This window comes from Pinus tabuliformis, chromosome 2_2 (genome assembly GCF_031772625.1).
Source record: "Pinus tabuliformis cultivar Carrire ecotype Pingquan chromosome 2_2, CPIR1, whole genome shotgun sequence".
NCBI classification, from domain to species: Eukaryota; Viridiplantae; Streptophyta; class Pinopsida; order Pinales; family Pinaceae; genus Pinus; species Pinus tabuliformis.
Window position 1 is genome coordinate 1,198,772,988 of NC_142300.1, and position 26,457 is coordinate 1,198,799,444.

Here is a 26,457-nt window from a genome sequence, read left to right on the forward strand (position 1 = left end):
TCATTAAAAATCGAAGGCGACTAGAGTCACCTCTAGCTTTTTCTTGACTCTTAAAAATTGAAAAAGAAAGTTGCGTCAAAATGTCTTAAAATTCACTTAAATCGGAATAACATTTTCCCCCTTTAATTTTTGAGTTGATCAAGTAATCCGCAATCGTGGAAGAAAGTTAATCAAAACCCGGTCGTTTGCGGAGACTAGCGAGTCAACTGTCTTTGACCCCAAAAATGAAACCAACCTGGGCAAAACAGTCTTGTTTAACTGAGTCCAATTCACCTAATTCATTTGAAACTTGTGTTTCAACACCGTCAGAGACTACAGTTACTCCAATTATCTCTGGTACATCTGCCTTTACAGAGAAAGTTCCGCAGTTACAAGAGTACATTAGAACTGATCGTAGTGTAACAATAGACACCTCTATTCCTGAAGCAGCTCCACCTAGGATTGATCCAGAAACTGAAGTTCACTTGCCTGAACATCTGGAAGTTGAGTTCCAGAATTCAGAAGGTGTCACCCCTCCAGTATTTGTTACTGCAGAAGCTACACTTTCTTCGGCTCCAGAAATATTTTACAGACCTGACGGTCTACCTCTTCCACCTGGATTGATTGCTATAGAAGAGATAGTAGAGGATCTTCCACCTAGTACTCCAGTGCATTTTGGAACTGGGATCCACCTACATCCTTCTATTATAGAAGTTAGTCCTTGTAATCATCCTTCATCGCAATTTCCTGTCGAATCGCTAGGAAATCTTTTGGATAGACTAAACATGTCTGAACAACCATCAACATCTAGGACTGTGTCAACTGACACAGCTGCAGCGGAGCTTCTTGCTGTCGTTCCTAAAATGTTTGCTGGTATACCATCTGTCCCAACTAGTTATCAACAACAAGCTGGAGTCCACTCAGGGACTGTTTCGATGACATGGTCTGTTCCTATTTCTTCATCCGAAATCTCATCTGGTATTTCTTATGTTGAAACTCAACAAGTTGATCCAATGTGTCTTCAAAGGCCAATCTACCCTTTAAGTATTGGATTTCCACCATATGGGGGGTAGTATGCCTTTTCATTGTTCCCTCCTAGAGAACAACCATATGAGAGTTTACAACAAAATTTAGGTCAAACTGGAATTACATCCAGCGGTTGGGTACCAATATTGCCTCAACAACCAAGGGTTGTATATTCAATGCAACCAGTCCATCCTGTGTCAAATATTCCCACTACACTTGCTATTGTGACTGTATCGCAAGTACAAGCGCTACCTGTTGTATGTCAACCTCAAGTCTCTCAGGTTGCAATACAATAGCCTCTCATCTCAGTGATTCAATCACAACCTCAGGTTAGTGCCTCCTTATCTGGAGCGACTTAGGCTCAAACAGGTACTATCACTCCGCATCTTGGTCAATCATCCAGTATTGGACAACAGCAAATGGTTCAACAACCATGGCTGGTGCAATATCAACAACCGCAATTCCAGCAATCATACCAAGGACCTGAGCAACAGGGCTTTGTAAGTAACGGGCAACCGCATTTCCAAAGCGGTTATCAACAACCATACTATAATGGTTATGCCCATCAACCTTATCAAAGTTACCAGCATCAAATACATTATGCTGGTATGCAAAGACCTACTGCTCAGGCGATTCCATCTTATCCTGGGTATGCTTCGCCTAACCTAAATCAACAATTGCCTTTTGTAGCAAATCTAGAATTAATAGATCTAAACTGGCTGACGAATGACCCAATTGATTATGCCCCTTGGTGGCTTGCGATTCCTCATAAACTTCCCTCTGATATTCCTAAATTCAATGGAAATCTGGGTGAAGATCCATCGAATCATGTAATGACATTCCATTTTTGGTGTTCATCCAACACCGTGAACGATGATTCGATTAGGCTTCCCCTTTTTTAGCGAACGTTAATTGGTCCGATAGCTAAATGGTATATAGAATTGCCTAGATATTCATTTGATAACTTTAGCACCCTTGCCACTACCTTTTTAACCCATTTTCATTTACCCATAAGGTACGAAACAGGGACAGAACTCCTTACCAACTTTAAACAAATGACAGCCACTCACATATCTAATCATATTCATGAGTGGCAACGTCGTCAAAGAATGGTGAAGATGTATGTTCCTGATTAGCTTTTAGCTGAATGGTTTATAAAGTCATTATTGCTCTCTATTATAGAGGATGTAGCCAAGGGAGGAGTTGTCACTAAAGAGCAAGTCATTTCTCGTGCACAATATTTAGACTTGATCTATACTCAGTCTGGCACACTCTATGACAAAATTCCTGACGCTCCTAGACCAGAATTTTCTGTTCCTCCCCCTCCTAAATCAAACAAAGACTCTCATGCTGGCGATGGCGTGATAGGTACGACAAGCACAAAAACTGCAAAGGCTACATCTAAAAAATCCCGTACGGTTTCTAGTCAAAAAGTAGATGAAGAACCTCCCGCCTCAGAGGTTAATGCCGTGTCAACCGACAAAGGCAAAAATCCTAAGCAACCAGGGGGCAAGAAGAAAGGGACAAACAAAAAGAAGAAACAGGAGGATTCGACTCCTGAGAAACCTTCTGGAAACCCTACTGGAAAGAAGAAACCTAATCAACCATGCTTCATATGTGATGAGGACCATTACACAAAAGATTGTCCACATCAAGCTGAAGTCAAGAAGTTTTTCAAAAAGACTTCAAATACCTTAGCGGTATTGACTAATCCATTTCCAAATACAGAAACTAACTTGGTTGCTAGTGATCGTGCTTCCCCATCCCAAGTGCTTATGCTATCCATCTCAAAACAACAAAATGATGCTTTGATATCTACAAGGAATAAAGATTATGGAAATCCACAATCATCGAATGGCAAGGCTACAGATCAACCCAGTAGTTCGACAACAACTTCATCAGAAGTTGTTCCACCAATCATTCTTGAATTAACAATAAAACCACCTAAGGGAGTAGTACATAAATCGACATTTAATCCTCATGCTCGAGCAGCACAGAATTATAATATAGTGGAAGATCTGGCCCAATCGCCATCCGCTATGTCAACACTTGAAGCACTGCAGAATTTCCCATCCCAAAAACAGGCTTTGTTATCTGTGATAGGTGGGATTGATCCAATGGATTCCAATCTAGTGGCCTTTAATCATAAAGGATACAAACCTCAGTTACCAACACAACTCGCTTTCCTCATACAGGTAAAAGCCCTCAACAAAACTGTTCATCGAACAATCATTGACGAGGGAGCATCTACTTGTATTATGTCAATGAGTTGCTGGAAAACTTTAGGCTCTCCACCCTTGTCATGATCATCAATGACATTAAAAGCGTTCGATGGAAGAACATACATGCCATATGGGATATTAAGTAACTTGCAAATCGAACTGGGGGGAAAGACAGTAGAAATTGAAGTTGAGGTCATCGATGGAAACATTGACTATAACATCCTACTGGGTAGGCTGCTGTTGTGTCAACATGTTATAAAAAGATTGCATTCCCCTTTCAAGGCAGAATCACAATCATTGACCAAATCACCTTCCTCCCCAACAGTTCTCAATTTACCAGAAGCATTCCTTTGATCCATGGAAGCTCTCAATTACTTCAAAATATTGAAGTAGGTCTCCTAAAAGACCCTTCCTTAATGGGTACTTTTTCCCTTCCACCTCCGAGTAATCTGGCAGAAGTGGCCACAGTGGAAACCTGTCACATGATATCTTCTACATCATCAAAGATTAAGAAGAATTCCAAACATTTTGTTAGCATGGATCATTGCCAGGTGTTGCCCCCAAGCCCCATAGAATTTTTGTAGCAATCAATATTCTGGGCATGGGTGGCAAACCCAAATCAATGCTCAACAAGCGTTTGGATAGATAGGTCTCTAGAGTATGGTATCTCTTCTGATCCTTGGTCTCATGTACATTCTATAGACGAAGGAATTATTCAGTCGATGATGATAGGAGAAACACCATGGGAAGATCACCACCATCGTTCCCGACCTCAAGATAACAATGAGGATTACTCTAACGACCTTAATCATCCTTCAGTTTTTTATTTTCTATGAAATATTGTAAATACGGTGGATTCAGAGCAAAATCTGTCCAATATTGAAGAAACTATTGCCATTAATATCTTGAACAAACCAAATGTTGTAGAGAATATTCATGTTGGAAAATATTGTTCTCCTTCATAACTGGAAATATATTGCACTCTCTTTTGCGAATTCAGAGATGTATTTGCTTGGTCATATGAAGAAATGCGAGGCATCGACTCAAGCATTGTTGAACATGAAATCAAGATGTATCCAGATGTCAAACCAGTACGACAACGGCTTTGACTGGTTCACTCGAAGAAAGTCGCTGCCATTAAGGCAGAAGTTGAAAAACTTTTACATGCTGGTTTCATTTACCCCGTTCCTCTCACTGATTGGGTATCGAATATTGTTCCTATGATGAAAAAGTAAGGAACGATTAGAGTGTGTGTCGATTACAGGGATGTAAATCAATCTTGTCCCAAAGACAACTACCCTACACCCTTCATCGACCAGATAATTGATGAATGTGCTGGATGTGAAGTCTTTTCATTTATGGATGGATTTTCCGGATACAATCAAATCAATATCCACCCATAGGACGAGTCAAAGACTGCATTTATATGTCCATGGGGCACATTCACATATCGCAAACTACCTTTCAGTTTGAAGAATGCAGGGGAAACATATCAAAGAGAAATGTTCTCGCAAGGTTCAAGATCGTTAAAAAATCAACCTACATTGAGCACATGTTGGCACAAGGTTCAAGCTCATTAAAAAATAAACCTGCCTTTGGTAAATAACCTTTCTGATCGCTTTGCTATCAACCCTTTTGAACCTTGGTTGTGTTCCTTTCGTCACCTCCATTTCATTTGGTCAACCATACGCTTCCACTAGATTGTTTACCCTTTTGAGGAACATCTGCGACGAGTGATTCTGATTGCCACCCTCTTCACACTGCCATGTTTTGAGAAGTTCCAAACTTACCTGGAACCAGCTGCTACCCAGAAATACCACTTGTTCCTAAAAAACGAGTCTCTTTTAAACTCTTTTTAGACTTGTTAAATATAAAAAGATTGTCGAGCTATTGGCCTTTCCAGCTTATTAAAGTAAAGGGAATGCCATCCCTCTCATATATTTTAATCTTTTTGGACTTGAGGGATTATTAAACAAAAATATCGAGCGCTTGTCTTTGTCAGCTCGTTAAAGCTATCGAAAAGTCATCCCTTTCATATTATTTTATACTTTTTTGGACTTAAGGGATTATGCCACGAAAAAGGACTATTGGAGTCTCCTTTTCGTCCCTTTTCAAACTCTCTAAACATGAAAAGGACCGAGTTATCTTTGTCGTTAAACTCGTTAAAACAATAGCGACAAACTTGTCCACCTAGACAAGAATGAGTCTCACTGACGCTAGGCTCGCTAAACACAAAGCGACAGGTTTGCCCGAAGGGAAAATTATAGACCAAGAATATGTTATCCTCCTCAAGCTTGTCAAAAATAAAGAGGTATTGGTTAGCAATGATTGGGGAAAATGGGAAGAAAACTTGAAGAACTCTATTGGTAGCAGGTCACTCTTGAACATGACACTTTCACTCCATCACCGTGATTGAGTTAGGTTGGGTTTTCCATTCACTGTCACCATTGGTCCTCCATACCATCCATGGGGTTAACGCTACCAAGTCCATATCAGTGTTGCCAATATGTTCAAGAGAAGTCATTCAAAGAATTTACCATCCACAAAACGCCTCATCCACTGCATTACATCCACTCTTCATTTTTCATGGCCACCATTCCTGAACCTTATATCATCAGATCATTTTCACCTCCACAAAAATCATTTGCTTCGTTTCACGTCGTAGATGTGGGGAACATCAAGGCCCTCCTACGACAGGTCACTTCTTGTTGACATCAGCTCATTATCCAAGAAGTTGACTTAGAAACAACCCTTTCAGTACTTTGAAGCTTGCATGCCTCAATGGCAAGTTTCTCACTTCCGGCGATAGGTTTACATCAATGACCTTTGATCGAAAGACTTTGTGTGGTGTTCGAAATCGGCTCATATATTCACACCACGTGAATTGTACTGTAGTACCTTGAGAGTCATCATCATTATCGGTGACTCCTCTCGCGCCTGTTAACAACTTACATCATTGGCTGGTATTCAAGCGATGTCTTTCCATGTTCGACTTCAGAACATATTTTCACATGGATCGATTTGTACATCAGGTGAAGATTGGACGAGTTGTGAAGACCTCAGATCTAGTTTCATCCATCCGGGCTGCGATATATTCAGGAAAATAAAGACATCAATTGTACATAGAAGCTGCATAGATAGTCATCTAAGCCAGGGAAGATGACTCTTCATGCAAAGAATCACCAGTCTACAACAGTAGACGATTGTCTATCCTATGTACATGAAAATGAATTTATAAAGCTGAGCATCGGAATGCCCGCCTCAACTAGATCATGAAAATAATATGATGATGATGTATTGTAGTGTATCTTATATAGGTCACCTTCCAGTACGAATACCTCGGATCGTCATGATAAAGTATTTCACTTGACATCAAAAGATTTACGACCTCATGCTTTAGGGGGTAGCTGTTATAGACATATTTGGGCACTGCAACCCCAAATTCATATGTCCATAAACTAAGGGCTTCTTAAGTGGTCAACTGATTACATCATTTCCCAGAAGTTCCACCTGAAAAATTACTCAGAACTGGCCAAAACTGGACCATACAGACTGCTCCATGGGAAAAGTGTGATGCATACTGAAATGGCCTTCTGTGGGGTGCGATGAGTGAGAATAGACAAATGGCAGAGACAATTTGCAAGGTGGATGATCATGGAATCTTCCAAAAACTTGTCCTGTGACACTTGCCTCTTTGAATTCGCCTAGAGATGAGTAAGAGATCAATGAAATCTCCAAGTGGAACCAAGAACTATTAGTGGAATGACATTAATAAAAAACCAGAGCTGACTCACACCCTTGCAAGACATCTATAAATGGATCCCTCATCTGAGAGATTTGGAGGCTAGAATTTTGTATTTTGTAAGGAAGTGTTGTTGGTTTGTTGGTAAGAAGAGACATTGCATTGTTGGGTGATTTGCTTGTTCACGAGGTGAAGAGGGCTTCTACAACTGGGAGGATGATGCTGGATCAGACAGCTGGGTTGTAATCCTCTCTTAAATTACTATTAATAAAGTTCTTTGAGTTTTCCTCCATATAATCGTGTATTTGTGAATCTTGTTTATGAATGCAATTGTATGGCCAATGTGTTTCTGATTCTGCATTGTTTATGATGTTTTAAATAGAGATGCTTTGATAGTTTGCTATTACTTTGAATCTACAGGTACTCTTTGAAGTGGGACAAGTAGGAGAGGAGTGGCAAATTCTATCAAGGAAAGGAGAAATCAAGCTAGGATCAAAGTGGAAGATCTAGGTTGGTCCTCTTTTCTTCTCTTCCATCTATCACACTTAAAGGAACTCTTAAAAAGCTTTCATTGTTTGTTTCTAAGATAGCTACCCGTCTTAGTGGGACTAGCAGTTCGAATCGACACTAGTTTTCCCTGAAATAGGTGTGTACAGAGAACTCTACCCATGAATAAACGCGCTGAAATCAGGGGACCGAGGAGGATTTCCCTAGTCGCTACAGTTCGACCTGAACAAGAAGACTTGGACGAAGAGATCCGACAGTTGTGGAAGCCATTTGGTGCAGCAACATGAGACTTCATGAGTTAGAGGAAGCGGGGATTAGGCTTAGGAGGAAAAGTGCAAGGTTGGATGAATAAATTAAGAAAATAAAATTCGGAGTCACACAAACGGGCTGCGTGAAAGAGCCACTAATGGAACCAAACCTGGCTGGCCCTCCTACACTACTAGCACAAGATGTGACCCTACTATCATGGTTACGACTGCACCCTAGGGCACAAGGGAGCACAGACCGCAATACGCTACCAGACCCCAAGGAACGTGAAGGGTGCTCGCAGCCTGGGCTAGCAGGGAAGAGAAAGGCTCGCACGAAGGGTGCGACCACCTGACTATCTATAGGAGGCCCAGTCTCAGTGCTCCACGCAGTTGAAAGAGGATGCGGAACTATAAAATAGGCTGCAGGAAAGCTATGCGATGCAGCCGTGGCCCAATCGCCTGTGCCACAACTCGTTGACGTCTCGGCTCAACATCTTTTCCTCTTTTCAACTCAAAGCAACACAATCCTCTACCTCTATCTTATAAAGATTTTGAACTCAAACCCCTATCTTCTTTACTTGACCCGTGGCTATGTGTCGAAGGAACACATTTCCTTTCAAAAATATCACATCATAGCCTCTATCCTCAAGCATGGCAACGGATACCAAGTTTTTCGTCAGTCTGGGTACATGCATAACATTCTTCAAGGTGAGTGGAGCCACATGCTCCCTTTGAAAAGTAATAGTGTCCACACTAGTAACACTATACTTACCGTCATCACCCATCTTGATATGCATCTTGAGATCTTTCTCCTCTAGTTCACTGAATAACCCTTTGTCGCCAGTCATGTGGAATGAAGCTTCCCTGTCTAAGTACCAGACACTTCCCATGATTAAATACACCATGCAATGAGGGAAAAGTCCAATTCGAATTGGGAGGCCAAAGCCTCACCCGCCACTCCTCCTAAGGAATTCTCCTTGGACTTCTTCAATGGACAATTTGTAGCAAAGTGTCCCATCTTGTGACAATGAAAGCATTTAACTTTCGTCATGTACTTCTTCTCGCCTCCATGAAAATAATATGTTTTGGAATGGAAAATTTTACCTTTCCCCTTCCTCACCTTAATTGCTAAGGCACAATTATCTTCATCATCAGTCTTTAATGAAGAGCCATCCTTGGTGTTCCTCCTGATCTCATCCTACATCAAATCCAGCCATAGTCGTTCCCAATCTAGCAGCTTCTCCCGACCATTGAGAGAGTATTGATAACTATTCTGACTCTTTGGGAGTCCAAGAAGAGTAAGGCTCACCATATCCTCCTAGGAAACCATGATTCCAACACTTCCAAGTTCATCCCAACATTGAGTGAACTTGTTCAAGTATTTCAAAATCGTCTCGCCTTTCTCCATCTTGATTTTATGAAGTTTATCCTTCAGTGCCAACTTCCTTTGAACACTGCTATTCTGATACAAGTCCGTTAATGTTTTCCACATAGCAAGTAGGGTTTCCTTTCCATGAAGACTCAAGACAATATGATCTCAAAATCCCTCAAGGATTATCCACCTTGCCTTCGCCACACACTTCTTCCACTCGGCCAAGTTCTGTGCATCAGTAGCTGTTGGCTTGTGAATTGCTTTTTCAACAAATTCCTTCAAGCCATTGTCCTCTAGCACAGCCTCCATCTTGTCCCTCCAGTCTATGAAATTCAAGCTTCCTTCCAAGGCATACTCAAGCCTCGACCCATGGAATTCCATCTGTCGATCTTGAAGTATGTATTGCAAATTTGACTTTCACATGTAACCCAGAAACTCAAAACTTTGAAATATCCTCTAGTATATTGTTCTTAGCTCCGATACCATGTAGAAAATCCTGTAGATTCACAAGCTAACGAAATTTTCTAAATCAAGAGACAAGAATATACTTCTACTCTTTACAACAGAAGCCCATAAACATCGAGAAAACAATAATCAATAGAGGAAGAGAATCAAAGGCACATAACACAATACATATCTGGGGAAAGCCACAACTGAAAACCCCACTATCTGTTTTGTATTAATCTGGAAAATCAAGATGAAATTACAATGATTGTTCTCTCTAGAACAATCCCAGCACTTAGCAAAGTCAATCTCCAACTCATAAGTAAGCTCAAGGCCAAATCTTAGCCTCTTCACAAGGTCTCCAAGTCTCTATTCCAATTTGTAAATCCTATGGAGGATAGCTTGTATTTAAAGGGAAATAAAGCCTCTAAAAGCTACACAATCCCTTAAGGATCAATTCCTGAATGCATGCACTTTCAGTGCAACTCAGAAAAATCTAAAACAAATAGCACACCATCCCTGCACTCTTGTCTCAACTGGGTCTTTCTCATAATCGACGTGAATGAGTTTCTGATGAGTAAATTTTTAGTTAACTAGAGTAGCACTGGTGGAGTTCATTAGTGACACCACTAACTGTTAACTCACTATTAGTTCTCTCAATCATTTTGAGAACTAATTTAACTAAACTGACTCATGAAATTGAGTCTTTTATTTTACAACTCACAATTAACTCATATTGGACTCCTACAAAGTAGGGAGAACATACACATGACGATAGAAAGACTTCCAACTCGAATTTCATAAGTTAAATAAGTTTAATAAAATTAATTAACTAATCTTAAGTTTCTATGAGAATATAATTAAAATTTAATTCACAGTTTAATTCAAGGACAAATTAAATTGGAAATTCTTGTTGCCATTTTTGAATAGCAATTGTCACCCCCGAGCTAGATTTTAGACCTTGAGGATGAGAGCCTTTAGAGAAACAACCAATAGTATCTGTTGAAATAGGGTGTCCCATGGCTACACTTCCTTCACCCACCAACTATACAAGAAATCACATTGAATATAGGTAACATATTCATTTACACATAGTAGGCATCAACACAGGAACCCCCAGTCTTATCAACTAAAACAAGGTATTCCATGTTGAGAAACCAAGTGTGATGAAGACTAACCCTTTATTTCTCTTCTTGATTATTACCTGTGAATAGTAAATTTATTCTTATTACTTCTTATGTATTCTTCATCAAGCAATTATACAAATGTTCAACATTTCAGGGAAATGTAGAGATCACAAAAATACAAGAGACCCCAAAATTAGGCTACTAGCCAGTGCAAAACCCATAAGGGGAAAATCCAACAATCATTCTCTTATAGAATTAGATAAAAATGAGATATATAAGATCAAGATTAAGACAAAACTGCCACCAAGATGCGAATTTCATCCCTCCTCCAAGTCACCTCCAAAGTCAATGCCAATGTTGGTCAAACCTGCTCCAATTTAGTCAAACTTCAGAATCTTTAGAACAACATGGGGTCGAATTTTGGCTTGCAACCACTTCAGAAAATTTGGCCTCTTTCACAAAATTTCATCATTTATACGTCTAAGATGGTGGAAGTCAAAGGTTCGACCAATGATGCAATATTCTCCTTTTTTGACTTGTCTTTCTCTCTCCTTTGGCTCAGTCTCTTACTACTTCATTAGGTGTAGAAGATACTAATTGTGATAATGAATGAATATAATCCAAGTAGGTTGAACTTGTCTCTAATATATAGCTATCCTGGAGGGTCGCATAGGTGCCACTTGGAGGGCTACATTTACTTGTCCAAGGAGGGATAAGTTAGTCAACTTGTGGACTGATGACTCAATATAAAATTCAAATTTCGTTTTCTTATAAATGTCTAAATGGGACATGACTCAAATAATTTTTCTTTTTTACTCATAATAAAATATTTTTGACTCTTTTGACTCTAAGCATGAAGAACATGATTTAACAAAATATAAATAAATATAATAAATACATCAATGATAATTTTATATTATGAAGATTGACTTTAGTTACAACTTCAACACTCGATCTTAACAAGGGAGGTATTCATAATGAATCAAAAGGATAATTTCAAGTCAAAATATCCGTAAAAGAAATGATTTGAATTGATAAGCATCAATGATGATAAGATCATCATAACCAACATTGTCAAACTACCAAGGCCTTGACAAGTAAGCTCTATTTATCCACTAGTTCAGAGCACAATGCTGTGAGGCATTTAATAGGACACCAACACCTCTCCAAGGTAAATAATCCACCTAGGTTGACCAAAGTATGTCCTCACAGGACCATTTAATAATCCATTGTCATAATACTTGACACAAGGAAATGTTAGTCCTCTTGACAATTCTTATACTAAATCAATGTACTTGACTTATGACTGCTAGTCCCGGTCACAGTACAAATCTCAAGAATGTCAGCCCCTAATGTTTATATAATCCACTATTCTCCCTACCTTTGTTGATGTACTAGAGTTACAGTTGTTAGTGCTAGTTAGTCCCCAAAACATGGAGAACAAAGGTGTCCATCCTCACTCCCTCTCGAATAGAAAGGAGATATCCACAAGCCCAAGCTTGTCTCAAAAATACTCATCCTTTCCCTTGGGAAGGGACTTCATCAATGCATCAACTACCTATTCATTAGTGGAGATATATTGTAGCTTCACGGCTCCATTTTGTATCTTGTCACAAATCATAATGTGCTCAAAGCTTCCTGGTTCTTTTACAATATTCATATATATTTGATCAATACAAGGTATCATAATCGAATCCAACATGTCATCAGATAGTCTATCAAACACGTTATGGATCCAAACTACTTCATAATTGATTGTACAAGCTTCCATATCTTCTTTCTTCATAGTGCCATAGAGTCTTGTTTTATGTTTTACCAAGAAACCAAATCCCAAGTAGAACCAACCATCAACAATATCCCTACTTATTATTAGCACTTCTAACCAAATTCATGTGTCCTTGATCAAATGTTTCATGGAACCAATCAACTACAATGATGGATCAACAATATTAGAACTTTCCAACTTCTTCCATAGGTATATAATATGTCTTCTAGAGGATCTTGGTTACAAGCTTCTCTTAGTTTTCTACCAATCCTTAAGTAGTGATGCATCCATCCAAGATATGTTATATTTTTCTCTTAACTCCCTTTGGAGATAATATCTATGACTCATAAGTTCTTCTTGTTTCCAAAGTATGATATCTTCTTTATTCTTTTAGGAATCATGAGTAACCTTTTTCCAACTGAGGATTGTGAACTTCTTCCTTTATACTAAGAGAACCTTTTCAAGATTTGCTTCCATGTTTCTATATAATTCTAAGTGTTGACTTCATTAATGCATTCTTATATTTTTTTCCTCTTCCTGTAGAATATGCTTAAGTATGTCTTCCAATTGTTACATCGTTTGACAAAATTCAACTCCCTTCTTGACCTTCTTTATCTTGCAACTTCATTATGATGTCATATCCTTGTTGCAAAATCTAGAATTTCTTCTTTCCGTGGAAATGATGAGCCCTAGGGTTTATCCTTAGCATTTTTCTAATTTGTACCCTGGATAGGGTTTACAAAACCCTAGATGATTCATTATACAAAACCTTTAAAACCTGCCATGTTCCAGATTTGTGAGTTCTACTAGCATACTGTTGATGGTGTTGGACCCACCAACATTCAAGGGATCTCCCTGGTATGAAGTCCAAACTAGACCTCACACCGTTTGGTGTAGGAGTCCATCTAGTACAATGGCCTGGTTGCCATTTACTTAGATATTTTCCTTAGATCTTGTTGTTCAACACATGAGAGTGTTATGTTGGTGTCTTCAAAAAGCAAGGTAAGTGTGTTTGGTGAGTGCGTAATGTAACTTGTGTCTCAGTTCTCTTACTGCAAAGGGAGAGAGTAAAGTGAGCCTCTAAGTGAGAGGTAATAGTACCACCTAGGAAGAGACACACATGAACTAGAAAGGTCTGTCCAACACCCAGAAGAATAGTCCACAACGGATATGGTAATTGTTAAAACCGAAGTGAAGGTGACAACACATACACTACGCAGCAAAATAGTCCACACAAATGTGACAATCGTTAAAATTGAAGTGAAGGGGACAACACATACACCACCCAACGGAGTAGTCCACACGGATGTGACGATTGATATAACCAGAAAACAAAGATGATATGTCAAGTATCCTGCAGAGTAGTCCACAAGGATGCGACAATAGTGATAACCAAAAAAAAAGATGGTCTGTCTAGTATCCCACAGAGTAGTCCATAGGGATGAGACATCAGTGATAACTAATATAACACATTCCCAACAATGTAAGTACTAAAACAACCAAATTAGTTCAACTATCTTAGTATATGTGAAACAAACATGCATTACAAATGTTGAAAGAATAGTCTTATGAACATCTACAAAACATGCATGAAAACATGCTAGCATTAACATGATTCTAAATTAAGAAAAAGTCCCAAGACACGTCTATACACCATACATCACCAGTCCTAGTAGTGGGACATTGGAACCACTCCTCTCTCCTCAAAGAACTGACTGTCTACTCTCAAGGCTATGTGGGAGGAGCCAAGTGAAAAGTTCTTACTCATATAATGGGAGGGGTATATATAGGCAAGAGTGATGCTTAACCCTTGTGACTTTTGGACTACCCTCCTAACCGTTCAACTTCCTATGACTTTTCAACTAACATGACTCTTCAAATTCTTGGGTGCATCCATTGTACTTTCACTTTAATTACATTTAGTTACAATAGATATGGCCCATGGTGGTGATGTGGCCTTGACAACTCAGGACATAACTTGACACGACACTGCTGACATGTATTGGCTAGTTGTGGTGTCCATGTCAAGGTGCTGCACTGCTAAGTGATGGATGTACTCTCAGGTGTGCTTTGTCTTCTCCTCTGCATGGCTTGATGCTCTGGGGTATTCGATGGTCTTGATCTTGTAAGATGGTTCCATGCATGTGTTCCTTTCGCTTGCTGCTTCACACGCTTTGTTCGTCTATCTAGTTGCAATTAAGTCTTCTAGTATGTGTGCTCCTTCTTCATCTCATTCTTTGTCTCCCCATGATCTATCAATGTACCTGTACCTAAAATTCACTCATGATGGGACAACATCGAATCCAAAAACTCATAGTCTAGTGTGATGCATTGTTTTCTGTGTTCCAGGTCAGAGACAGATGACAGGATGGGAGAGGGCCCAACAACTGTGCACTGCAGAGTTCTAGGTGACAAGGAGGGAGGACTAGTTACTAAGACTGCGCAGATTGCATTTTAGGCTTGGACAAGGAACACCAGGGAACAATATTCACTATTGGGGAAAACTGCACAGAGGCAATTGGGAGGCAGAATTGTGTAATCAAGGACACTAGTGGCAACTACGAGGTGGTACCCTGAGGGACACCTCTACATAATTTCGAGGGGGAAGACAAGGCAGAAAAACATAGGGACCCGAGGACAATGCTGTGCAGTTTTTGGGAGTGGTGAGTCCCAGCTGAGGGAAGTCACTGGGAGTAAATATCTGCGCAATGCAGGGTTCCAACAAGTAGGAGGGAGGATTGATAACTATTCTTACGAAGTGGGCAGTTCAGATAGGTAGTGAGGCAGTTTCTATGCAATTCTGGGAAGGAAGATAGGCTGCTCACCTCTGGGATTGTGCAATGCAATTGACCCAGAGGATAGCCTCAAGCACTGTGTGGTTCTAGATAGTAGAGCAACACCATTGAGGGCTCAGACTGCATAGTGTAGCTCAGTCGGGATCCAGTGAAGTGAAGCTGTTCTGTCGAGAGGTTTTCAGGAAAATGGCTAAGTGTGAGAGGTAAGTGAAATTGTGATCACTCGACATTGTGATCACACACTTAACATACTTTGACAACATGACAACACTAATCACCAGGACAACATAGCAAAGCATGGACCTATGTGGGACTGTCTAGAGCTGAAAATGAGAAGCGTGACACTTGGTATAAGCCTTTGGATGATCGTGACAACACTTGAGTGATAATGCTTACAAATTTGTGTGTGTGAGTGTGACGGGTGTTTGCAAAGCTAAGACAACCGAAACACACAAAGACAAACTTCCAAAATCACCAGAATAAGATCACAAGCATGACAAAGCAGTCAAGATGCCAAAAGACGACAATTGGTTAAGAAAGAAAAATGGTGAAAAGACTTTGAAGGAGCTCAAGGAATGAGATCGAGTGTTTGCAACCATCAAAGGAAAAACCAAGGAAGGCTGCAAAATTTGAGTGCAAGCCAAAAATTTGGAGGGTGTTGTAGCCGCTACAACACTTGGTGACACACTGGTTGAATACTTTCTTCTCTATTTTGGTTCATTTTTTAGTGCGGGGCCTTGGTCCTTCAAGGAGTATTGATTCATCACGCAGATTACTTCGGCTTCTCCACTTACCCCATGGACAGACATGGTTTACCCTGTACCAACACAGTTGAACACAACATAAGATTCAACCAGATCATAGTGCTTAAAATTCAGAAGGGTGGTTTAGCTCGTGAGCTTAAGATTTTCAGAGTATAAGGTTTCATCTCTGGTGTTTCTCCACTACCAGCAGGCATGGATAGTACCTCGATGGAAAGCATTGCTCCACTGCCAGTGAGCCTGGACAGTACCTCGGTGGAGTTGCCTAATTCACCTCTCTACGCAAGAAGCCTTTCTCTTCTTTCACCTTTGTTATTTTTTCAAGAGGATTGTGCATAGGCACTTATTTATTTTTGGGGCGGAAGAGGGATCCCAACTTATTGTGAGTAGGAGAGGTTTTTCCTTCAGAGAAACATGTAAAGACCTCTGATTCAGGTTTTCTCATTTAGATTTTTCCCCTTCTCCATTTCTACTAGTTGGATAAGCTTGAACACACCAAAGCAGAAGACTAAGTACAGGCATGAGGTTTCCCATGCCAGACACAGGTTCATGGTTTGACCAAAACTCTCCTTATAGACGGATCATATTTTCCATCAAGACTTCATCGGCCAAAAGTTACAACCAGACACAAAGAAGACAGACACATGACTAGCCAAGCACTGCAGTGTCATAAGACTCTTTGAACTTCAACCACATACACTTTCAAAAGCCAGAACGCAGTGCAGCACAACACTTTATTTACAAAAGAAAAACAACAAAACAATAAGGAAAACAAACAACAAAATAGTAAGGAAAACAAAAAAACAAATAAATAACACTACAAGCAATGAAAATACTATGTACATAGAGTGGGGTGTGACCCCAGAGAAATGAAAATAACATATTAAGCCTTGGCCATTCACAAGGAGAGTGTCAATCCTCCCGCCAAGATTCTCGTTGAATATGAATGGACCTGTTATCTCAAAATCAGGCCCTGATAGGCTGCTGGTCAGGTTGACTCTAAGTACCTATTTCAAACCTACTTTAGGCTGAGGCTTAGCCTCCTCAACCTGAGAGGGCTCTCTCTTGATGGATTAATGATTTTGATTAAAGATAAGATGGCTAACTCTTATAGAACAACTGTGAAAAATATGAATGCTGGAAATACATTAAACAACTATCCATTGGGCTTATGGAGTCAAAAACACCTCAATATAACAGTGAACTCAAACTTACATAGATGTCAGGGCACTCAGCATTTAGACATTCAGAACATAACTCATATGGGACCACAGTTTATAAATGCATACAGGAAATCAGAGCACATTCAGTGAATTCTGAGTGATTATACATCTATACCACTGTAAAAATTATGGAAAGGACAAGACCACATATTCTGAACATAAGAAATCCTTCATGAATCCTGAGAAGTAAAGTCAAAATTATATTACTGAAAATGAGTCTTTACATAAGCCAAATACAAGCTGTATCATAAAATTTTCCAACCTTGATTACATTGCTGTTTCAGCTATATATAGAGCTCTTATTCTAACTGATCAAGATTCCTCCTCCAGCATGAGGGGAATTCGAAAACTACTTCTAATGACACCTATCAACCATTTAACTAACTAATAAATACAATAAAGTGCTGACTGGAGTTTTTTTTAGAGTTCTAAATCAATTATGACTCTAACTCCATATTACATGCATAATGGCTTCTCCTCATTCTTTGACATCTGGTCCTCTTTCAGTTTGGCTGAGCTGGATGTTTAATGCTCCATGTTGACCTTGGATGCTGAATCTTTTTAACTGCTCAGAAATATTAGGAGATTACCCTTGCTTCTCGGCTTCAGTTTTCCCCAAAATATTCGAATGCATAGAAGCATGACCTTTAGCCTTTAATTACCCAAAATGTGGAAGATTGCCACGTTCTTGATGCGTTGTAAGCTTTGTCCATGAACATGTGTGCAGGCAAAAGTTTCTTGCAGGCAACCCGTTTGATATATCTTGAACGGTGATAAAGGGGCTTTACAACAAAAATTTAAAATTGGATTTGAATATTCAACCTTTTTAAGCATCCACCTGTCTTGACCTAATTGACTGTTGACAGCTCCAGATGATGTCTTGCATACCCTTTAGACGTTTCCCTTTCAAAATTCCCGCTTATAATTCAAACAGCTTGAATTGCGTAAAAATCATCACCTTCAGCAGTTTCGTAGCGCGCTACGAAAATGCTGAGTTTTTTAAAATAGCTTGCTTTTGACCCGAGACCTTTATTAGCCGAGTATTTGATTGCCAAAAACTCCCTTAAACTTTCCACATATCGAACAGGGATTTATATTTCCTCAGAAAGATAAGATTAAGCAAATTTGTCATTTTGGAAACAAAACCTTACTTGAGATGAAAGATCATTTAGCAGGTAGCTGGCTTAGTTGTGCCTTCAGATCTTCAATTTGCTTCTTCATAGCCTTATTCCCATCTCTCAGTTGCATATTAATCCTTCTGATGCATCTGGCTTCTTTGATTGCTGGTACTGTCCATGTGTGAAACTGTGAATGGCCATCAACCACTGAATTCAACTGGGCTTCTAGGGTTTCATTCCCTTTCCATAGAGCTTTATAATACTTTGCGTGTATAACTGCATGTTTTCTAGCAGCTTTCTTCAATTTGGCAATCTCGTGTTTAGCTGATTCTAATTGGCTCTTTATGGCTGCTATATTATCTCCTTGAGATGTGATGACTGTTTTGCTTGCATTTTTCTGTGTCTCTTCCCCTGTTTCCTCTGTTCTTGGCAGTGCTTCCTGTACTTGCTGGAATCTCCTTGTCATAGGTCTTCTAGGTTTAAAAACGAATTCTTCAGCTGGCACATCAAATTTAAGCCTTTTTGAGGCCTTGGATTTCTTGGTGCTTTCTTGTTCTGACTGCAACAATTCGATTTGAACTGGTAGAGATTGCTCGAATTCAATAGCCTGTAATAAATCATTTAAACTTGCCTTGGACACTGGACTGTCTTCAACTGCTATAGTTTTACCTTTCTCCTTATTTATCTGGCTTCTTGTACTTACCCTCGAGACTACTCCAGATGTGCTTGTTTCAGGTACAGTCTTTTTACCATGAACTTTTTCCTTAGTTGATTGCTGAGGTTGATCTTGGATGATGAGTGGCTTCACTTGTTTTTTTACCTGTGACTTTGGAACTCTTTTAGCTCTTACTTCTGTTTGGAGCTCAGCTATTGTAGCCTCTCTAACAGGTTGAGGAGTGAGGCCAGTCTGGCTTTTGAAGCCAGCCACAAAAATGAATGAATTCCAATCCCTGTCTATCTTTTGGAGCCCATCTAAAACCAGTAGTTTAATCAAACCATGATGAAACAAAGAGTTTTCACAGTCCTCTTTCCTCAGTTGTACCTTATCACACATCTTACTCAAACTACGGAACAGATAAAAAGGTAATTCTATGGAGACTTTTCCGGTGAAATGCAAAAGTAGTTTGAAATGGTAAGAATAAACCTTGTTATACCTTCCTTCACAAGTCAAATATTTCTGTATGCAGGTGAGTAAGTGAGCATAATGTTCTTTGACATAATTCCTGGGCACTGCCTTACTTAAATCCTCATTTACATAATCATCCTTCAAAAACTCTTTGCAAGGATTCATGTCAAATTTGAAATTTTTGAACCATTCCTCTTGTCCTCTTGGGATCTCTGTCACAGCAGATATCACTTCTGGAGAAACCTGAACTTCTAACATGGCTACCTTTGAATTCAAACCAGTGAAGTTAAGTGCAAATTCCTTAGTTACCTGTGCATGTCCTCCTTGTAACTTTTTGCAAAAGTTCCAGCAGCCGGCCTTTTTAAATGCTTTCTTCACCTCTTCATTTCTTAGCGTTATATCCAGGCCTTCAGGTTCCGTCCTTAGAGGTCTGCCGGATCTGTGCTCTTTTTTCTCCATGGATTCTTCCAAATCTTCGCACACAAAGACTACCAGCTCCGGTTGGAATTGTGATTCAGCTTCTTTTTTAATTCGGCCTCGCTTGATTATCAGCCTCGCTTGAATTTCAGCCTTGCTTGAATTTCAACCTCGCTTGAATTTTAGCCTCTTCCGTTTAAAACCTTTCAAGATATAATCTTGCAGATTTGTCATTCATGCAAGACTTATGGCCATCATTAAGGTTTATGCACGGTAAAATTTGTTGGGAATGATAATTCATGCGTATCAACAGATCTAGTGGTGGTGATAGTGGCAATGAGCGTTAAAACGTGATAGGAGAGATACATGAGCTGACATGAGAAGACATGGCTGATGACTCACCTAACGGACTTGACATTTCGGGAAAGATTCGCTGTGGAATGTACGAATCAATGATTTCGCAGCGCTGTTAGTTTTGAATTTTAATGATGCGCTGCGAAATTGCCTAATTATGAAGCGCTGCGAAACTGCCTAGTTATGATTGTGCTACGAAATTGGCGAATTGGATTAGCGCTGCGAAATCACGAAAAGGCACGGTGACTCACATAAGACAAGAGGTGGCTATAGAACAATGATGGGTAGAAGGGAACCAATGGGAGTTGAGAACAACTTGAGTTAAAAACTCTTTTAAAAACTCCAAATCCTACGGGAAGAAAATTAAAACGAAATTAAACTAGCACAGACCTTTGTCATCGGGCTAGGATAGAAAACTACATGTATCAATTTTTAGTTCTAAGTGATAACAGTGGCTCCACTTGGGATAGTGTGCTCCTATAGTACACTAAGAACTCGTAGGTCCAGTGCTTTATCCAATTTATGAAAACATAGAAAGAGTTGACAAGCATTCCTTTCTAGCTTTGTGAGCCTTCACCTTGGGCTTGAGCTTCCTGTTCAGCTTGTCATTTATTTGCAACAAAGAAAAACTAGAAAGACTAATAAACGGTTATATACAATTCTTGTGAGAAACTTGGCAGAGATTTAATCAATTGTAATGCTTTAGGAACCTGCCATTAACAGGTCCTCCAGCATATGGTGTTCCATCAATCTCCTGTAGAATGTATGTATTATTCCCATGGAAAGCAGAAATTTGATATGGCCCTTTCCACAAATTTTCAAATTTACCATGTTTACCTTTCTCTTCAATTCTGGCTTCCCATTTCAAGACTTTATCATGAATCTGGAATGTAACTTCTTTGATCTTTTTGTCAAATGCTCTCTTGATCCTGTTCTGGTTTTGCTGATGACTGTCAAACACCTCATTTCTTTTCTCTTGCAAAGCTATTAGCTGATTAATCCTTCGTTGTATAGCATTTGGTTCCTCTTCTAGTCCTTGAATCAACTTCATTACTGGTACTCCAAGGGATGTTGGAAATATAGCCTCTGCCCCATATACTAGCTCATATGGTGATGTTCCAATGGACCTCTTTGTGCAAATCCGGTCAGCCCACAAAGCATATTTCAGTTTCAAATGCCAAGCTTTTTTATTTTCTTGCAGCAACTTCTTAATGATTCTCACAAGGCTCTTGTTTGATGACTCAGCCAAACCATTTCCCTGTGGATAATAAGCAGTGGAATGTCCAAGGGAGATGTGATACTGATGACAAAAATTAATCATCTTTTTGGACTTGAAAGCTTGAGCATTGTCTATAATGATCTTGATTGGGCAACCAAATCTTGATAATATATTATTTTCTAAGAAAGAAATAATCACTGAATCATTTGCTTGCCTTGTGGGTATTGCTTCTATCCATTTTGTAAAGTAATCGGTGGCTGTGAGAATCCAGCGATGCTGTCCTGATGAAGGAGGATGGATTTCCCCTATGAAATCGAATCCCCACTGCTGGAAAGGTGCTTCAACATAAATAGGAACCAAGGGCATTGGCATAAGCTTTCTCTTTCCTTCAAAAACTTGACACTCATGGCATGTGGCTATCTTTTTATAGATGTCTCTAAACATAGTTGGCCAAAAATAGCCAGCTCTCAAAATCTTGTTTGCAGTGGCTTTCCAATAGTGATGTCCTCCGCAATCCCCTTTATGAAACTCATCAATTACTTTATCAGCTTCTTCTTCAGTGAGGCAGTTTAATAATATTCCTCCTGCATCTTTCCAAAATAAATTTTGGTCATACACAAAATATCTGAGGGATTTCAATTTGGTAAACCGAGCTTTGGATTTTGAAAGATTATCAGGAGCTCTATTATGGTGCAAAACAAATGCTATATCCTTGTACCATTCTGAGATCAAGAATTTCTCATTTATTTGGACTAATTCTTCTTCATTTTCAGAAATTTCTGAGATTTCTGTGCTTAAATTAATATCAATACAGTCCAAATTTGACTGAGTCAACAATTTGGCTAGGCCTTGACCCTTTACCAATTTTGTGGGTTTGATCTCAATGTCATACTCCAGCAGTTTTGCTATCCACTTTCCCCTTTTTCCATCTGGATCAGCTTGTGTAAGAATATCTTTTATAACAGCATTTGGGACGTAGGCAACAATGTGAGAGTCTAAAATATAGATTCTGAAATCCTTAATTGCTTTCACCAATGCATAGGCTTGTTTCTCTAAGATATTATATTTCAATTCAGCATTGGCTAATGTCTTGCTAAAGAAAGAAATGGGTTGTTCAGTACCTTGACTTCCTTTTTGCAATAAAACTCCAGCAATTGTGTCTTCAGAAGCGAATGTGAAGATAAGGAACTCCTTGGTAAAATCCGGGCTGATAAGTACTGGTGCTTGAGTAAGTGCCTTCTTGATCTCTTCAAATGATTTCTTTGCTTCAACTGTCCATTTAAAATCTGCTCCTTTCTTTAACATCTTTGTTATGTTCTTGACAACTTCAGCAAAATTAGGAATGAATCTTCTAACAAAGTTAACTTTCCCAAGAAAGGATTGAATCTCCTTCTTACTCCTTGGTAAATCTAATTTTTGAATTGCACTAACTCTATTAGGATCAATCCTAATTCCTTCTTCAGAAATAATGTGACCAAGCAGTTTGCCAGAAGTTAGAGCAAAAATACTTTTGGTTGGGTTTAGAGAAATACCAAACCTCCTACACTTCAGTAGGACCTTTTCAAGGTGCTTTAAGTGGTCTTCTTCCCTTTTTGAAAAAACTGTGATGTCATCAAGATAAACCACCACTGATTTGTCCTTTTCTTCAGCAAAAGCAATATCCATTGCTCTCTGGAAAGTGGCTCCTGCGTTCATGAGGCCAAAGGGCATCTTTGCATACATGAATGTTCCCCATGGTGTAGTGAAAGCTGTCTTCTCCTGATCATATGGGTGAACAAGAATCTGATTGTACCCTGAGAAACCATCAAGCATAGACATCCTTTGTGAACCAACAATGTTTTGCAGAATGAAATCCATTTTGGGGAGGGGGTAATTATCTTTCAATGAAGCCTTGTTTAAGTTCCTGAAGTCTATACAAATTCTGATCTCTCCATTCTTTTTTCTGACTGGTACCAAGTTAGCAAGCCAATTTGAAAATCTGATTGGGACAATAATTTTAGCATCAAAGAGCTTTTTCACCTCTTTTTCAATCAGTGGCATTAGAAGAGGATTAATTCTTCTTAGCTTCTGCTTAAAAGGCTTTTCATTCTGCTTAATAGGAATGGTATGCTGTATGATTGAAGAGTCATATTGTTTCAAGTCAGCATAACTCCATGCAAAAACATCAATGAATCTTTTCATCATCTCAACATATTTAGTCTTCATATCAGCTGAAAGGAATTTTGAAATCTTGACTATTTTAGGAACAACAGAGTCACCTAAATTGCAGTTTTCTACTTCTTATTCATTAGCTTGTAATCTTGGTGCTTTGAACACATCATTTTGATCAAATAAATTTTCAAGGGGAATGAGGCCTTTAGGGATTAAGTTGTTTTGTAACTGTACGACTTCAGAACTTTCCTTTGACTCTATTAACATATTCTGCTAATCTATCTGATTGTGCTCAAACTCTTCCTTTAATTCAATGAAGTTCCTTACATGCTGATCATCTTCAAAAACTTGCAAATTTGTGATATTATCCAGTATGACTGGTCTATGGCGAACCTCCACTTCATAGCTTTCAGAAGAATGCTTAGGAATAATAAAGAGACTGGCTGAAACAACAAGAGAATCTGCAATAGAGTTTTGATCTCTAGTTTTGATGCTGAAGGAATAAGATTGAAATTTTTCCAACATCTCCAACACTAAATTTCTGTATGCTCTCATCCTTGCATCCTTAGTTTGATATGTACCTTCTACTTGTTTAATTACTAATTCAGAATCTCCACAAACAACAATGTTTTTAGCTTTCAACTTTATCAAGGTTTCCAAACCTAAAACCAGAGATCCGTACTCAGCCATATTGTTGGTACAATCAAAGTTTAATTTGTATGAGAGAAACTTACTTTCTTCAGTTGGACTAGTGATCCAGATCCCAGCTCCTGCCCCTTCTTTACCTGCTGATCCATCAAAGTATAATGACCAGCATCCCGTGATGTCTCTTTCATCTCCTTGCTGCCTTTCTTGACACTGATTTTCTGCAGGTTCATCTTGTGATTCTCTTCCAACTGATTCATTGAAAAGGATAGCTGATCCCATACCAGTGTCACATGAGTAAATAGGAAAATTCTGAGGCTTATCCTTGCTTCTTACCATGTAGGCCATCCTTGTCTCGCAATACAACCTCCTTTGTTCACCAAACACTGGGATGGTAGCATATGTAAGATCCATCTGCATTGTGCCCTTGATTTTTGCTGCCCATGACCTTGAAAGAAGCATCCCAAACTTTGGTGGAATGTCTGCAACAACAATGTCCATAACAATTGTTTTTGCTGGAATTTGTGTGAGCCCCACAACAACATCTTTTATCAAACCAATGCAATGGACTCTTTTTGAATCAAAGGAAAATAAATCATTATATGGCCTAGTTACCTCTAACCCCAGTCTTTCCATGATTACCTTAGGCATGAGATTATGTGATGCCCCCGAGTCTAACATAGCATTATGTAGAGTCATATCATGAATGCTAATGCTTATGTAGAAAGGGGGAAACTCTTCATTTTGTTCATCCTCAAGTCTTGGACCCAAACAGATAATGGGATTATCTTCTTGTACATTTAGGATATCAGCCACTCCTGGTTGTGAATTAAGCATCTCCACAATTTTGCTTCTGTATTTGTCTACCTTGAGAATTTCATTAAAAGGGACTGATATCTTAATTTTTGCAATCTCATTCTCAAGATTAAAAACAGAAGTAGTCTTGTCAATTTCTTTAGGAGGAGAAGGAATTTGAATGTCCTTTTTGACAAGAGGAGAATCATCCTTACCTTCAACCACCTTTGATTTTTCCTTTTTATCTTCAGCTGTCTTTGAGATATTCTTCTTGGGCTGTGCTTTGTTTGTTGTAATAGGAACATCTCTATTCCTAAGATTGTACTGCTTTTGCATCTCAAAGATAGCGTGCTGATAGCCCTTTAAAAAATCTGAAGGCTCTTCTCCTGATTTTATCATACTGGACTCATCATGTTCCTCCTTAGTCAAGAAAATCCCTGACACTTCTTCATCAAAACAATGGATTGATTCCTCAGGGACTTCAGGTTCATCTTCTTCATCTACCAAATTTTGTTGAAAGGGAGGTCTCACTGGAGGATCTGCCTGCTGATTTCTGTTATCTCTTGGCCTTTGCTGATTCTGAGGTCTTCTGAACTGAGGGTTCCTGAATTGAGGTTCTTGCTGCGCTGGAGGAGCAGAAGCATTCCCAAGAGCTAATCGGTCCATCAATTTCTCCATGGTTTTCATCATTGTTTCAAACTTATCTTCTTGAGCAGAGGTAGAAGGCTTCTCTTCTTCCTTTAGCTTAGTCTTTGCCATCTTTGATTTCTTAGCAGCAAGCATATTCACCTCCACCTTGATTGCATCATTTTTCATATCAGCAAGAGAAGCGGACTCCCTTTCTCTGAGTAAAAGAGAGAAATCTGAATCAAATGATTCAGCATATCTCAACTGTGCCAAAGCTCCAGGAGGTTTCAAATGAGCTGGAATGGAATTGTATATTTTATTAAACCTCTTAGAGAAGTTTTGGACAGTTTCCTCTGGAGCTCTCCTAAGATTGTTGTATTCAGTAAGGGCTTGGACAGGGTTGGTTCTGTTTCCCCATTTCCTTAGAAAGCTGTCTTCAAATTCTACCCAACTATGAATGTTTTCGGCTCTAAGGGCTTTAAACCATTTTCTGACTTCCCCAATGAAGGTTTGAGCAAACAATCTTAGTTTTACATCTTCATCATCCACTTCTTCCCTGTCAACAAAATCATTGAACCTATCCACATGTTCCTGTGCTGTAATATCTTCATCTCCTCCCCATGTTGGAATTCTGGCAGCATATTTGCTAGGAAGATCATGTAAAACAGCAGGGAGAGCTAGAGGAGCATACCTAGCAGGTATAGCCATAGTGAATGGAGGAGCAGTGATAACAGGTATTGTATGACCAGTGGGACCAGAACTGATGTGAGATAGTGTCTGAGGACTATTTGGAC